We start from the raw sequence: 14,749 nt of genomic DNA, 5'->3' as shown, positions 1-14,749 counted from the left end.
TTGCTGAAGAGACTAATCTCACACCTCTCTTCAAACAAATACCACATAATTGGGAGTTAATGCTGGGAGGAACACAGAGCCCTGCATTCTCAGTGAGCAGTGGGCAAACAGGGGCTCTATCTTTAGGGATGCTGTCCTGAACCACAACAGGAGCCTCACCCTGCAGAGAGCAGGGCTGGTCACACACACCATCAGTCTGGCCAGCACCAAGGCATGGATGGAAATCAGGTATTCCCACATTCAAAACCCATGATGGAGCAGCTTTAATAATTTCTCACCTTGTCAAGCCACAGTTCTGTGATCAAATATACCAGTTAGTGTGGAGGGAAAGTGTAAAATGATAAAAAAGCCTTAGGCTGTGTAGCAGTACAAACTTGATCTGGAATGGGCATTGGTGTAGAATCTTGATTCCACCAAATAAGCCCTTAACTATGAGCCTGTGCCATATTTATACCAGGTGCAGAAAGACTGGCAAGGCCTGAACCAGCAGAATGCCACAGGAGCTTAGACAAGCCTGATCCACTAAAATCCTGCCAGCACAAAGTTAACCCAGCAAATTCTATTTACCAAGCCACCAAACTGAGTTTATTGCAAACCCCACATTATCCAGCACTGGCCTGTTTGACCTGTTGGGTACTGGAAACCACAGCCTTGAGGTCTCACCCAAAAAATAAAAGCTTGACCCTGATTTTCTGCCACAGCTTGCTGATGGTTTTCATGCTCGGCTTTTACAAGTGTGGCAAATGCCCAGATCATGCAGTAGATGGTAACAAATACTTTTGACAAACCAGGCATTCCCAAGGTGATGTGGACCCACTGTCTGAAAATAAAGTCCCTGCCAGCTGTGAGGAATCAAATAATTTTCACTCACCACCTGCTTACAGTGTGCTGCTATTTATAAAACTCTACAGCAATTTAATTGTCAAAGTTTGTTTTCTATCCTCTCTCCTGCCAATCAGGTACAGCCTTTCAAGGCACAGTGTCTAGTTTTTGCACAATTAACATCCATTTGCATCATTAGTAACCTACCCACTTCAGAAGCACATAAGAGAGGCAAAAAAAAGCCTGGTTGAACACAGCCAGTATTGTGCCTACCACAGAAAGCAAAGCAAAGCAAGAGGAACAGTATTGGAGCTCATAATAAATAATCTAAATTCTCCCAGTGTTTTCCTGTAAGGATGAAAGAAACATTTCATCTACTAATAAATCACTTTAAGAACAGCTGTTGGGAAGCAGAGACTTCTGTTTGAAAAGGAACAAGTGGAGTCCTCCTTCCTCTTCCCTCCCCAAAAGGCTGCAGTTGTCTCACACAGCCAAAACACCACAGCAGTGCTCACACACTGCCATGTGGGAGGCAGCTGTGGCATCCAGTGACTCCCTAGCACTGGGCTTGTTTGTCTTTTCCACTGGCACGCTCTAATAAACACTGCCAAACATTAAACACCAAGTTCTTCACTTCCAAGAGTCATTCTCTTCATCTGGTCTATCTCAAAAGCCAGTTCAAACAAACAAGAAAAGCACAATTCCCTTCACCCCCGCAAGCTATTTCTTGAGTTCTTGCTTGCCCTCTGCAGAGCCACGTGCAAGCAGCTTTGCTGATGACTGCCCAGTGTCAAACCATTCAAAGGCAGGACCTGAGGATCCTGGAAGCTCTTTCAACATGATTTTATCTGTGACAGTGATTAGAGCAGCACTTACAGCCTTTTTCCACAGAGCCTGGCCCCTCTCAGACACATTTGTGTGGCACAAAGCACACACAGATGGCACAAGGAGAAACAGGAATGTCAGGTATTATCTGTCCTCAAATCAAACTGTTTGGCTCCACTTCCACAGCGTCTTGGCTTTGAGCAGAGTCTGTGGCTGGTGGTTGTCTCTAACATTAAGGACATTGCTGTTTTACAGACCCCAAAGGACACATCCCTCCTTACATTGCACCAGGATGACTTCTCCAGCTTTGTTGGACATGGAAAACAGGATTTATCACTCTTGCACCAGCATCCTGCCCCACATGCTGGCCACCATAGAATCATTAAGGTTGGAAAAGCCCTCCAAGATCATTGAGTCCCATCTTTGACCACCCCTTACCTCATCAACTAAACCACTGCCCCAAAACTCACATCCAGTCGATCCTTGAACACCTCCAGGAATGGCAACTCCACCATTCCCCCAGGCAGTTTCAATGCTTAACAACACCTTCCATTAAGAAGTTCCTCCTGATGTCCAATCTGAGCCTTCCTGGCACAGCTTGATACCACTTCCCTGGTCCTGTTGTTGTTGTCTGATCCTTCCAGTTTCGCAGCTGGATACAGAACCTGCCAGTCTCTGTTTTGACAATCCCTCACTTAACTATATTTGACTTTTAAGATCATTAGAAGTTAACCTTAATCTAGGAATTATTTTGTTTTCTGCATCCCTGCCATGTAGGACAGCCAGGCAATTTAGGGACAGGACAACAGGCAAAAGGTGGTCAGCAGCTGTTTTGTTGTATCCCATGGTCAGGGGAGGATGGGGAAATCAGAATTTGCTGAAACAAGGAAAAACACCACTTCTGCATTTGACATATGTATTAAGATCAGCTTAGTGAAGGATCTAGGAAGTAAACAGCTGCCTCAGCCTAAGACAGCAAAGTCTCAGCACTATTTTCTTTTTTGTTTTTTGAACATATCCGTATCATCTGCTTTTTTAAAGACCTGCTGGTAAAATCTTATTTTTGTCCTTGTTTTCGTTAAACACTGTCACTTCCCAGCATTGACCTTTCACCACAAAACCTCCATTTCCTCCTGTACAGCCACACTGAGAAATGTGGGGAACTTTGGTACTCTCCCTGCTTTCATAGGATCAGAAAATGGATTGGGTGGAAGAAGCATTAAATATCACCAAATTCCAACCCCCACACCACGGGCAGGGACACCTCCCACCAGACCAGGTTGCCCAGAGCCCAATCCAGCCTGGTCTTGATCTATCTGCTCTGATGAAAAAGTTCTTAAATGCTTTGCATCTGTCACGATTATTGAAGGATGCAGTATTTCCCTTGTTTCTGTGCCTCCCAAGAAAAGGGCAAGGAGAAAAATGTCTTGGTGTGGTGGGCTGACCCTGGCTGGAGGACTGGTGCCCACCAAGGCCACTCCATCTCACTCCTCACCTGGACAAGGAAAACACAACCAAAGGCTTGTGGGTGAAGGTAAGGACAGGGAGAGATCACTCACCAATTACTGTCATGGGCAGAACAGACTCACTGTGGGGAAATCAGCTCAATTTATTACCAATCAAAGCACAGTGTGGTAATGAGAAATAAAACCAGATCTTAAAACACTTTCTCCCAACCCCTCCCTTTTTTGTTGGGCTCAACTTCCTGATTTTCTGTATTTCCTCTGACCCAGCAGAGCATGGGGCCAGGGAATGGGGCTGTGGCCAGTCCATTACTGATCTCTGCTCCTTCTTCCTCAGAGAGAGGACTTCTCACACACTTCCCCTGTTCCAGAGGGGAGCCCCTCCCACAGGAGACAGTCCTCCATGCTCTTTTCTAATAGGAGTTCTTCACCAGCTGCTCCAGCCTGGTTCCTTTCCATGGGGTGAAATCCTTCAGGAGCAGGCTGCTCCAGAGTGGGTCCCTTGCAAGGCCACAAGTCCTGCCAGCAAACCTGCTCCAGCCTGGGCTTCCCACAGGGTCACAGCCTTCTTCAGGCTCTCATGTGGGCTCCTCCAGGGGCTGCAGGTGGATCTCTGTGACAGTGGTCACTGGGGTTGTCAGGATGAAGGGAGAGACGTAGATCTGACTCCATATTTCAGAAGGCTTGATTTATTATTTTATGATGTATATATTACATTATAACTATACTAAAAAGAAAAAGAAGGAAAGGTTTCCTCAGAAGCTAGCTAAGAATAGAAAAGAAAGAATGATAACAAAAGCAGCTGTCTCGGACTCTGCCCAAGATAGCTCAGTCCTTGATTGGCCATTAATTATAAACATCCAAGACGGGCCAATCCAGAAGGACCTGTTGCATTCCACAGCAGCAGATAACCATTGTTTACATCTGTTTCTGAGGCCTCAGTTTCTCAGAAGGAAGAATCCTAAAGAAAGGATTTTTAATGAAAAAGATGTCTGCGACAGATCTCTGCATCCCCATGGATGTCCATGGGCTGCAGGGGCACAGCTGCCTCAACAGGGTCTGTAGGGGAATCTCCACTCCAGTGCCAGGAGCTCCTCCTGCCCCTCCTTCTGACCTTGGAACCTCCTGGGCTTCTCCCAAATCTTCACACTCCTCTCTCTGGCCACAGTTTCTGCTGTGGAGTTCTTTCCCACCTTCCTTCCTCAGTGCACTACCCCAGAGAGGTGGCACCACCATCTCTGATGGGCTCAGCCTTGGCCACTCACTCTGTCCTGGACTCGAGGACAGAGTTCTGCTTGAAGCCCCATGTTCACCTGGATTCTCTGGTTTCCAAAAGATACAACATGCCCCTCAGCAGAAGTCAGAATATTGCTGTTCTCCTTTACCCAGCTGTCTACTGGAAGTCCTAATGATTAAACTTCCCAGAGACTTCTACCTCTGCCAAATGTGACTGGAATTTGCCACCGAGTTCTAAGCCATTAGAAGGGAGAATGACAGAGAAGTGTGACCGCGTTCATTAAGGAATCAGTCAAATGCACAATGTGCACATTACAGCATTTCATGACACACAGCTATTTATGAACTCAAAATTAAAAATTAAGCCACTAATCATTCTGTAAGACAATATATTCAGTTTGAACTCCAGATTGTAATTAATTTCTTGCTGTCATGCATGTGCAATCCCTCTGAAGTTCATGATGTTTGCATGAAATTAGAAACTGGTCCACTGATCCTAATATTCCAACCCAGTGAGAATTAATGTCCTTGTCAACAACAAAAACTGTGGCAGGCAGTATTTACATCTCCAGACCTTTGCCTGCAGTTTTTCTGAGCATGCTTTTGCCATCTCTGCTGTGCCATATTTACTTCCACCCATGAAACCAATTACAGATATCTTTTCCCCTGAATATCTTGTCCCCACCCTGAAATCTGGTATTTTACCTACTTTTGCTATTTGAGAAATGAGTGAAACTTTTAGATCACTGAATTTCACCTTTTGCCACCACATTTTAAAATGCTGTATTTTTCACATGAAGCTTTCTAAGCCTCCTTGATGTCTGTATAAACTTGGCAAACCCTGCCTGTGAGAAAGGGTTAATGATGTTGCAAGTCAGAAACAGTACAAAAAAAGGCGGTTTTTGCCCATCAAGAGTTTCCTGACCATTTTTCAGAATTCTACAAACACTGCTCATCAAAAACGCACAAGGAAAATAAAACCTCTTTTTTATTCAAAGTGAGATTTACCTGTTGCATGAGCTGCTTCCTGAATATGGGGACAGATAAAAGAAGTAGAGCTCAAGAAAATGGCTTTTTGTGAGTATACCTTCTACCCTTCCAACCTTTCTGATGACCCAACTGAGGCTACTTCTCTTTCAAAAGCATGAAAATCACCAGCCTAAGTGTCTGTTCCCTCACCTCTCCTGAGATCAGAAAACCCAAGAGTCAGGGCAGAGATATGAGGGACAGCTTCCAATGGCCCTGCCTATACTTCTCTGTCAGATAAATAAAAGTACAGATCCCAACCTGGTTATTCTAGAATCCTTCAGAAATACCACATTACCACATTGGGAGAGCAGGTTATTTTCCTGGACATTTCTGGGACATTCCACACAAAAAATATGTTGATCATCTTATGATTAATGCTTAGAAGTAATCGGTTACCACTAAGAAATAATTTTTCCTTGCAGAATATGCAATACTCTTCTAGCTGAAAGACAGAAGTGCAGTGGCCATCCAGCTTTTAAAAGCTAAATGAAATATTCATAGCAAATAGGAAAATATTCAGGAAGACAAGAGGTCACTGATGGGCTCCCACTTCCTGCACTGGACCACATCTCCTTCTGGGATGAGGAATCTGGGAGCCTGACCCCCTTGATGCAGAAGCCACACAAAACCCATGGAGAGAGTATTTACCCAGGGCTTTGCCTCAGACTTTAAAAAAGCATCCCAGGACTCCTGATCTGCTCAGAGTCCCTCAGACTCTGCCATGGCACCCCTAAAAGCAATCTCCACTCAGGCCTCATTTATTTTAGAACCAGCACTGGCAACCACAGGTGTCTACGTAGGCTGGAAAACAGAGCTTAGATCAACAGCAGTGAGTCAGAGAGAATAAGCAAATAAGCAAATAAGGTATAACAACAGTTTTGGTACCCATTTGAACAGTCTGTACCAGGGATTCTCCAGATAAGCTGTAAAAATAGACAGCTACTCAATTGCATCCCACACAGCATTACAAACTGTCTACTACAGACCCATCCTTTTAAACCTAAGCATGACAGAATGATTATCTTAGTTTCTAACACATTATAGGTCTAATTTCCCTGAACGTGCCTCAGTGAGGTGCAAGGCTGATTCAGAATTCACTAAAAATCCTGCTTGTCGTGAATTTTTAAAATTGAAAGGGATGGAAAAGAAGCTTAAGCTAAACTGAGGTCACAGAGATGTAAGTTTGGTTTTGAGTTGTAAGAACTAGTAATAAGATCTCAGAAAGAAAAAATGGTACCATCATGAAATCAGATGAAAACTCATTCCTTGAAATGTTGTCCATCTTGGCCTTGAAACAGCACCACAGCCAATTTCCAGAAAAGGTCAAGAATGGAAGATTATCACCACTATCTGCCTGAAATATATTCCTTACTTTGGGCTTGATCTGAAGGCATTCAAGCCACAGAAACTTCCACTCATGTCAATAGTCTTATCAAAAATCTCCACAGATACTGAGCCAAACCTATTTCTATCAAATAAAAAGTTTGCCCTGGGTTTGACTCATCATTCTGATGAGATGCTAATACTTTGGGGAGGGAAGGAGGGAGAGAGGGAAGGAAGGAAGGGAGAGACAGAAGAAAAGAAGAAAAGAAGAGAAAAGAAAAGAAGAGAAAAGAAGAGAAGAGAAGAGAAGAGAAGAGAAGAGAAGAGAAGAGAAGAGAAGAGAAGAGAAGAGAAGAGAAGAGAAGAGAAGAGAAGAGAAGAGAAGAGAAGAGAAGAGAAGAGAAGAGAAGAGAAGAGAAGAGAAGAGAAGAGAAGGAAGGAAGGAAGGAAGGAAGGAAGGAAGGAAGGAAGGAAGGAAGGAAGGAAGGAAGGAAGGAAGGAAGGAAGGAAGGAAGGAAGGAAGGAAGGAAGGAAGGAAGGAAGGAAGGAAGGAAGGAAGGAAGGAAGGAAGGAAGGAGAAGGGAGGAAGAGGAAGAAGGAAGGAAGGAAGGAAGGAGAAAAGGAAGGAGAAGAGAAGGAAGGAAGGAAGAAGAGAAGAAAGAAGGAGAAAAAGAAAAAAAGGAAAGAAAAGGAGAAGGGAAGAGAGGAGAAGGGAAGAAAGAGGGAAGAGGGAAGGAGGAAAAAGAAGGAGGAAGAGGGAAGGAAGGGGAGGAAGAGAAGGAGGGAAGGGAAGGAAAAGGAGGAAGGAAGGAAGGAGAAGGAAAAGGAAGGGGGAGGAAGGAGGAAGGAAGGAAGGAAGGAGGAAGGAAGGAAGGAAGGAAGGAAGGAAGGAAGGAAGGAAGGAAGGAAGGAAGGAAGGAAGGAAGGAAGGAAGGAAGGAAGGAAGGAAGGAAGGAAGGAAGGAAGGAAGGAAGGAAGGAAGGAAGGAAGGAAGGAAGGAAGGAAGGAAGGAAGGAAGGAAGGAAGGAAGGAAGGAAGGAAGGAAGAAAGGAAGAAAGGAAGAAAGGAAGAAAGGAAGAAAGGAAGAAAGAGAAAGCTAGCTGTACTTATGGCTCTGATATTCATGATCAGTCCACAGGCATACAGAATTAGACTTAATGAGAAGTTTTTACATTTTCTTCTTATCTTCAAGATACAGGTTGCTCTAAGAAAAAATACCAAGATAACCAGTTGTTTAACTTGCATTTTGTAGTGAGAAGACCACAGAATATAATAACAAAACAAAGCAAAGTATTCAAACAACTCAGTGCAACCAGAAGGGAAAAATGCCAGCTCTCAATACTACAGATCACTGCAGCTGAGGGCAGATTTCCCTCTTCCCTGCCCTAAATGCAATGTTACTGACATGACTGAGCCTCCTCAACAGCTGCACAAAGCACTGTGCTTATGCCACCACTAGGGATGAAATTATATTTTCTCTAACTTCTGCTACAATATTACAGCTGAAAACACCAGCAATATTAAAATGGCTGTTTACAAAATTTAATTTCAACCATTTCCTTGTATCACACTTGGCACAAGAAAGAGAGAGCAAGCGTGCACAAATTCAATTTCTTCTCAGCATACACCCTTCAGTTAACATTGCCTCTGTTTGAACAAATGGACTGGATAACCAAAATGAACCCTGACTTGCTTAGAAATCTGCTGGCTGCATGACAACCCCCACAAGGAAGCAAAACTCCTTGCAGGATTTCTCTCACTGCGAGCACCTCTTTATTGACAAAGAAAGTAATGGTATTTTCATAGGGATTTTCTGTTCACAACAGGGAAACCAGAGAGATTCTGTCACGAGTTCCCTGGGTAAAACCAGCTCAGACAACTCTGATGCCATGGCTGAGTCTCACCAGAGCAGGCTGACATCACTTTTCCCACAAAACAGCCTCCCATACTCACAAGGCATCACTGGGCTCCGCGTGGAGCTTTCCAGGGAAGGCACCCCACAACTTGTTTTTACTCCAGGAAGACAATCACTGCCTTGTGTTTTAATAAACTTACAATAGTTTCTATTAGAGCATGTCACTTACAACTGCTGGTAGGTGTTTGTGTGCTGCCTCTCCCCTGGATACACACATTTGTCATCCCTCAGTCTGCAGTCTCACACTTTTGTTTCAGTATGAGCAACGCAAAATTAATTTTTTTCTTAGAACTATAATGACAAAACCTTAATTGCTGTTCAATTTAGATTAGATAATAATTGTGAATTTGGCAAGTTTGGCTCATTTCTCACAGGTTCAGATGGGGTTTGTGAGTATATGCATATTTACAGATACTTGTGAGAGCTCTTATAGAACTCAGCCTTAACAAACCTTGTCCCAAATTTGAATATTACTGATCACCAAGGTTTACCCAACCGCAGGCATTTGAGCTCAAGTTTTCTTTTACCTGCTTGCTATTGGGAGGAAAAATAAACACCCTGTAACACACCTTACATTGTTCTACAAACCATACAACCACATAATTAGCTGATTTTGAAAACCAAAATACTCCTGGTTTCATTTTTAGAGGAAAGCACAGAGACATGAACCAAGGCAGGGGGATCCATGCTCCCACCAGCACAGCAAGACACAGCAGGATGGAGCAGCAGAAGATAAGCAAGACTGCAATTTCCAAGAAAAAAGGATTAAAACCAAGGGGAAATACCAGCTCACTGCAAGACATTTACTCTGAAATGCACGAGCTAGAACGCTGTCACATTCTGTATATTTTAAGAAATAAATAGGAACAATTATTCAGCTTTGCAAATTCCTCCTGGCTCCAGACAGACAGCTTAGCGTGACTCACTCAGGAATGGCTGTCAAACACCTTCTGCCAGCCTTGTTCCTCCTCTTGGGAACTTTTAAACTTCTCCCTGGCCTTGCCTGCTTGGTGGCAGCAACTCTCCCCACTGTGCCACTCTGGATAGAACTCCCTCAAGGGAGAAGCAGGATGATCCTTGCTAGATCTAGCAGATCCTTGCTAGATCCTTAATTCCTTATTCCTTGCCTTGTGTCATATTTTCCTCTTTCACACACACCATCAGCTTCCCAGCCTGGGCAAGAGCCCTGCTTTGTGCCACAGTGGCCTTGAGCCCATCCCATCACTGACAGAGCTGCAGGCACTGCCTGCCCACCTGGTGCTCAGGTTGTGTGTCAGCCCCAAGTTCTGAAAAGCTGTCCAGTTTCCAGCTTGCTTTGAGGGCAAAAGCAGGCTGGGAGAAGCTCTTGGAGAACTCAGCACACTCCAGCAGGCCCAGTGCACTTCTTTAAAGGACAAGGAAATATTTTGAGTCCTGGTAACTGCTCTTTGGGATCTCACCCCAAGTGCAATGGCAGGGTGTCCTCCCTGAGGTAAAACTGGGCAGATTATGGCAGCACTGGGATGCTCCTGCTGCTGAACATTCCCTTTCTTTCCCCAGACAGGTTCACTCACCAGAGATAAATAAGAAAGGACATCACAGAATCACAGGATGGTTTGGGTTGGAAGGCACTTTGAAGCTCATCTCATTCCACTCCCTGCCATGGGCAGGGACACCTTCCACTACCCCAGGTTGCTTCAAGCCCCGTCCAACCTGCCCTTGGACATCTCCTAGGATGGGGCTTCTCTAGGAAACCTGTGCCAGGGCCTCACCACCCTCACAGGGAAGAATTTCTTCCTAACATCTAATCTAACCCTACTCTCTTCCAGTTTGAAGTCATTCCCCATGTTCTGTCACTCCAGTTCCTCTCTGGCTTCATGCAGGCCTCTTCAGATCCTGAAAGCTGTTCTGAAGTCTCCACACAACCTTCTCTCTTCTCCTTCTCTTCTCCTTCTCTTCTCTAGGCTGAACAGCCCCAAATCTCTCATCCTGTCTCCACAGGGAAGGTGCTCCAGTCCTCCTATGAACTTTGTGGTCTCCGCTGGACTCTCCCCAACAGTTCCACATCCTCCCTGTGCTGGGGGCACAAGAACTGCACACAGCATTCCAGCTGAAAATCCTGGCTGGAGAGGCAAGTAGAGCCCCTTTGGCAAACACAGTGCACCCCTTTAACCCTGTACACCAAGGGAGGGATACCTGGGAGAGCCAGGAGCCAGCTGGAGCTCCCTGCACAACCCACACATCATTTCATGCTGCACTCGCAGTGAACAAAATCACCAGCAGCTCCACAAGAGATGTAAGCAGTTTTGAATGCTCATAGTGAAAAATAAGCCAACAAACCTCCAATAACCACAGAGTTTTGCATGCTTCCCACTCCCAAAGTTGTAGCCAAGGCATGGGAAATCCCTTCCTTAGTGACAACACACAGCTTTAGGATGTTGCGGATGTAAAACATCCCCAGAGGGACCTGTTGGTTGTCCACTTGTGCTTGTGTTGCTCTCTACAGCCAAGCCAAGACTGGCCAGTTTGTGTTCAGCCCCACACTGAGGTGGCTTGGAGGTTTATGGAGCTGTGGGTGAGGGAGCAGGAAGCAATGTTTATCCCTGGAAGCAATGTTTATCCCTGGAAGGAGCAGGATGGAGGGGATGACCAATTTCAGACATGTTTAGTGCTCACAGTGTGGGCACTCTGGAGATCTCATAGATTCAGTAGGCAGCACTGTACTGACACACCAAAGAACACCCCTCAGCCAAAGGCAGGTCTCACTATTAGAGCAGAAATCCCTGGATTTGAAAATCACTTTGCTCATATATCAATATACACACAGATACAAAAACATGCTGAGGTCCAGCAATTTCCAGGGTAGGAATTGTAGGCCTGAAGGAACTTCATTTTAACCCAGGAGTTATGCTGGTATTTGGTAAGAAATTTCCTTTAGAAAATCAGCATTGTAATCAGAGAAAGGGTGGGAAATGGAAACCAGGAAAGCATGGATCTCATGATTGAAAATAATGCCACAATTATGGCTGGCAATAATCAATGCTCTCCTCAAATCAGCTCATCATTTATTCCACCCTGCTGCAGTCTGAACACCTTTGTAAGTGCTACACTGCATCAGCAGTCCCACAAATCTGTGATAAAATTTGCATTTGGACAGAAGCACTAATGTTTCTTTTTTACAGGCAATGTGGCAAGAGCATCAAATCCCTTCCCTCTCCACAAAAGCGATTTCTGCCACTTGAATTTTTCCTGTAAAGTCAAGGCATAGATCAAGCAGTACAGTAAGAAAGCTAAGATGAACATTTTAGACACACTGTTGCAAAAAGGACAGACAAAAGGAAGCAATTCTTCCCAGTTCTCAACTGAAACAAGTTGAGAAGCGCCTGCGCTGAGCTTAACTTCTCAAATGCTAAAAATGTGACACATATTTGGTTTCTGCACTTTTGTTCACCATGCAGGTCACTGTTATTTCTGCACAAACACCTTGAATATTGGGAAACCCTGACCAGGCTGGGTGCTGAGACAATTCCCATGGCTGTGACAGGCCAGGAGGAGCCACAACTTCCCCTCCACTCGACATGAAGACAGGCAAAACCAGCAATAAAGCACATGTTGTGAGTCAAAAATACAACCCAGGATTTTAGTTTGATTAAAAAAAAAAAAAACAACACAACATGCCAGACACTAAAAAAAGCAAAACAAACTCTATCTGCTTAAAACGATAAAAGAGGGCTGAGACCAAAACTTACAAACATGTTATTTCACAGAAGTAGTTGGAGCTGTAAGTTATTTCTGCAAGTTCTTCTCAAATAGATGAAAAATGGGTACTTTTTTATTTTGAAGAACTCAGGGCTTTTGCACCCCCTGACTGGAAATCATGTCAAGATTTAACCAGCAGGAAATCACATTCTGCATCCAGCAGCTCTATTATTTTCAGCCTTTCCCATGGAGCAAATGCTGATACTGACATTTTCCCCCTCAAATGTAAGCATTTTCCATTTCTCTTGCAAAGAAAGACTTTTTGCCTCAATTACTTCTGGTTTTGATAGAGCTAGCAGGTGTAGTGAGTGTTTTCTTCATTTCAACTTGTTCATTCAAAGTTGAAAACCCAACTGGGAGTTGAAAAAAAAAAAAAGCCTCTTGCAATCTCTGAATAAAAAGCAGGTGGGAGAAAATGAGGTCTCTGAATTTTAAAGCAGCCAGTCTTTCCTTGGCACTTAGGTGTTGTTTCCTCCCTGACATTCTGGCTGGGCTGTGGCTGCTCTTTAGGGAGAAGAATACTACCTAGAGTGGATTTTCACAGTAATTCAATATCTTTCCAAAGCCCTTCATTCTTTCTGAAGTTATTAAGACTGATAGTTTGACTGCATGGGTGAAAATGCATTTTTATGAATACAAAAACCTGAAGCTACCACAATTACAACTGGCACCATAAAACAGGATTTAGTCAGATTTATGTCTAGACTCTGATAATGACACTTTTAAAGCATTAATTGAACACTGTGGGGAAAATACTAAGAAATAGTTCAAGAGTAACATGCTTAGGTAATATGGCATCCCCTTGACTCCTAATTTCTAATTTGAGATTAACATCTGCCTTGTATCTGGTAATTAAACCTCCCATTAGGTCCAAAATTCTGAAGTTTAATCAGCTAAAAGAAGTTTTCTTTGTTAAAAAAGATAAACTCAAACCAAACCAAACAAACCAGGCTGAAATACAACTATTTCAGAGAGAAAATTTAGCATTTCTAACATCAGCATTTCTGTATTTCTATGCAGGGATTTTCAGTTTGACAGTAGATTTGGTGAAGTGCCCTTTCCTGAGTCACCTGCTCTGCTTTGCACAACTCCCAGGTTGCAAAAAATTTCAGTTTCTCCACCCTTGTTGAAGACAGAGTTTCACTGACAGCAAGTGGCCAGAGCAGAGCAACCAGATGAACTGGAACATAATAAATCAGACACAGTAAATTATACTGGATTTTTTTTCCAGCTTGCCCCAATAAACTTTGTCACACCACAAAGCCAATATGATGGCTTTAAAGAAGTTAAATATTATATAAAAAGGCATGTTTTAGAAAATGCTGCCTGTTTCCAGATGGGTGTATGGTTTCCCCAAAGAGCAGAGTGCACAGCTCCAGGTGTCACCCCCTGGATGGAAGAACAATTTCCAAAGGGAGCCTCACAACTGCTGAACAGAAAACCTGACTCGTGGGGCTGCCACCACCAATATCAACAGTAAATTAAATCCAAGGAGTGCACAGAGACAGCCAAACCTTCTACAAAACAGCAGCTTCCCCACACCCCTGTGGAGCAAGGGGCCCAAACCTGATTCACAATTGCTCAGGTGAAGAGAAATGGGAAGAAAAATTAACATGGCTTAAGAGAAACTGAGGAGTGCAGACCATGCTCCCCCTGAATCCACAACATGAACAAGTCTTCCACCCCTCACTCTCCACCTCCATGCCAGAATATTCAGCATGCTATTTCCCTCCCCTCACTACATGCAACTACAGGAGTTATTTATACCTCAGAAGAAACCCTCCTGATTTTATTCTTTCCCCTACTTGCTGAATCCACAGAGTAAAATGACAGCCTGGTCCCTGACACCATCAATCTGATGCTAACTACTACCATGGCACAGAGACAGGGTATTATATTAATAACCATAACCGCTATAACGCTTGGATTTAGTCAGACAAGATGAGCTGACTTAAAAAAAGGGGATTTTTTTGCCAGAAAACCCCCTCTGAACTGGGCTATTTGTCTCCCAACCCACTGAGCACAGAATGAAGCTGCATCCATCCCCACACACATCACCCTGGTGCAGCTCTGCCCTGCTCATCACCTTCCTTCCACCAAACCTGCAACCACTGGACAAGCAGAGCAATCACCAGCTAACCCAAAAACTTCCCAGACATATCAAGAGGGTAGTATACCTAAAATATCCTTGCTTCATCTCCTTCTCCACGTAAACATCTATTTTCAGAATTGTAGCTTCTATTATTGATCTCTCGAGAACAAACAATTTGGTTTTAATTCTCCCCTCACCATGGCAATATGTGCACCAAGTAGAAAGATGGTTTATTTAGTAAAGTGCATTTGATGCTATTTCTGAACTCAAGATACAAAACAGTATCTTCATGGTTTGCAAGTTTAA

General features: G+C 43.9%; 1 protein-coding gene across 5 annotated transcripts in view; it reads right to left on the bottom strand.

Annotated features, from left to right (window-relative positions):
- The window catches only part of AGPAT3 (1-acylglycerol-3-phosphate O-acyltransferase 3), an 89,871-nt gene that overhangs the window by 17,517 nt on the left and 57,605 nt on the right, over positions 1 to 14,749 (bottom strand). The gene's annotated exons all lie outside the window — the stretch shown is intronic.

The sequence above is a fragment of the Camarhynchus parvulus genome, chromosome 1, assembly GCF_901933205.1.
Source record: "Camarhynchus parvulus chromosome 1, STF_HiC, whole genome shotgun sequence".
Classification (NCBI taxonomy): Eukaryota; Metazoa; Chordata; class Aves; order Passeriformes; family Thraupidae; genus Camarhynchus; species Camarhynchus parvulus.
This window is presented reverse-complemented; position numbering and strand designations above follow the sequence as displayed.